This window comes from Megachile rotundata, unplaced genomic scaffold, assembly GCF_050947335.1.
Source record: "Megachile rotundata isolate GNS110a unplaced genomic scaffold, iyMegRotu1 scaffold0097, whole genome shotgun sequence".
NCBI classification, from domain to species: domain Eukaryota; kingdom Metazoa; phylum Arthropoda; class Insecta; order Hymenoptera; family Megachilidae; genus Megachile; species Megachile rotundata.
Window position 1 is genome coordinate 507,325 of NW_027473394.1, and position 3,223 is coordinate 510,547.

Consider the following 3,223-nt stretch of genomic DNA (forward strand, 5'->3'; position numbering starts at 1 on the left):
GATCACAATCATAAAATCACAATCATACAATCACAATCATTCAATCACAATCATACAATCACAATCATACAATCACAATCACATAATCACAATCAAACAATCACAGTCATACAATCGAAATCAAAGAATCACAATCATACGATCACAATCATACAATCGCAATCATACAATCACAATCATACAATCACAATCATACAATCACAATCATACAATCACAATCATACGATCACAATCATAAAATCACAATCATACAATCACAATCATACAATCACAATCATACAATCACAATCATACTATCACAATCACATAATCACAATCATACAATCACAGTCATATAATCGAAATCAAAGAATCACAATCATACGATCACAATCATACAATCGCAATCATACAATCACAATCATACAATCACAATCATACAATCACAATCATACAATCACAATCATACAATCACAATCATACAATCACAATCACACAATCACAATCATACAATCACAATCAGACAATCACAATCATAAAATCACAATCATACAATCACAATTATACAATCACAATCATAAAATCACAATCATACAATCACAATTATACAATCACAATCATAAAATCACAGTCATACATAAACAATCATACAATCACAATCATACAATCACAATCATACAATCACAATCATACAATCACAATCATACGATCTCAATCATACAATCACAATCGTACAATCACAATCTTACAATCACAATCATACAATCACAATCGTACAAAAACAATCATACAATCACAATCATAGAATCACAATCATACAATCACAGTCATACAATCACAATCACACAATCACAATCATACAATCGCAATCAGACAATCACAATCATAAAATCACAATCATACAATCACAATTATACAATCACAATCATAAAATCACAGTCATACATAAACATTCATACAATCACAATCATACAATCACAATCATACAATCACAATCATACAATCACAATCATACGATCTCAATCATACAATCACAATCATACAATCACAATCTTACAATCACAATCATACAATCACAATCGTACAAAAACAATCATACAATCACAATCATAGAATCACAATCATACAATCACAGTCATACAATCACAATCATACTATCACAATCATACAATCACAATCATACAATCACAATCATACAATCACAATCACAAAATCACAATCATACAATCACAATCATACAATCACAATCATACAATCAGAATCATACAATCACAATCATACAATCACAGTCATACAATCACAATCATACAATCACAATCAAACAATCAGAATCATACAATCACAATCATACAATCACAATCATACAATCACAATCATACAATCACAATCATACGATCACAATCATACAATTACTATCACACAATCACAATCATACAATCACAATCATGCAATCGCAATCATACGATCACAATCATACAATCACAATCATACGATCACAATCATAAAATCACAATCATACAATCACAATCATACAATCACAATCATACAATCACAATCATACAATCACAATCACATAATCACAATCATACAATCACAGTCATACAATCGCAATCAAAGAATCACAATCATACGATCACAATCATACAATCGCAATCATACAATCACAATCATACAATCACAATCATACAATCACAATCATACAATCACAATCATACAATCACAATCATACAATCACAATCACATAATCACAATCATACAATCACAGTCATATAATCGAAATCAAAGAATCACAATCATACAATCACAGTCATACAATCGAAATCAAGGAATCACAATCATACAATCACAATAATACAGTCACAATCATACTATCACAATCATACAAAAACAATCATACAACCTTAATTATACAACCACAATCATACGATCACAATCATACAATCACAATCATACAATCACAATCATACAATCACAATCAAACAATCAGAATCATACAATCACAATCATACAATCACAATTATACAATCACAATCATACAAAAACAATCATACAACCTTAATTATACAAGCACAATCATACAATCACAATCATACAATCACAATCATACGATCACAATCATACAATCACAATCATAAAATCACAATCTTACAATCACAATCATACAATCACAATCATAAAATCACAATCATACAATCACAATTATACAATCACAATCATACAATCACAGTCATACATAAACAATCATACAATCACAATCATACAATCACAATCTTACAATCACAATCATACAATCACAATCGTACAAAAACATTCATACAACCTTAGTTATACAACCACAATCATACGATCACAATCATGCAATCACAATCATACAATCACAATCTTACAATCACAATCATACAATCACAATCGTACAAAAACAATCATACAATCACAATCATAGAATCACAATCATACAATCACAGTCATACAATCACAATCATACTATCACAATCATACAATCACAATTATACAATCACAATCATACAATCACAATCACAAAATCACAATCATACAATCACAATCATACAATCACAATCATACAATCACAATCATACAATCAGAATCATACAATCACAGTCATACAATCACAATCATACAATCACAATCATACAATCACAATCATACGATTTCAATCATACAATCACAATCATACAATCACAATCATACAATCACAATCATACAATCACAATCATACAATCACAATCATACGATTTCAATCATACAATCACAATCATACAAGCACAATCATACAATCACAATCATACAATCACAATCATACAATCACAATCATACAATCACAATCATACAATCACAATCATACGATCACAATCATACGATCACAATCATACGATCACAATCATACGATCACAATCATACAATCACAATCATACAATCACAATCATACAATCACAATCATACAATCACAATCATACAATCACAATCATACAATCACAATCATACAATCACAATCATACAATCACAATCATACAATCACAACCATACAATCACAATCATACAATCACAATCATACAATCACAATCATACAAAAACAATCATACAACCTTAATTATACAAGCACAATCGTACAATCACAATCATACAATCACAATCATACGATCACAATCATACAATTACTATCATACAATCATAATCATACAATCACAATCATGGAATCACAATCATACGATCACAATCATACAAT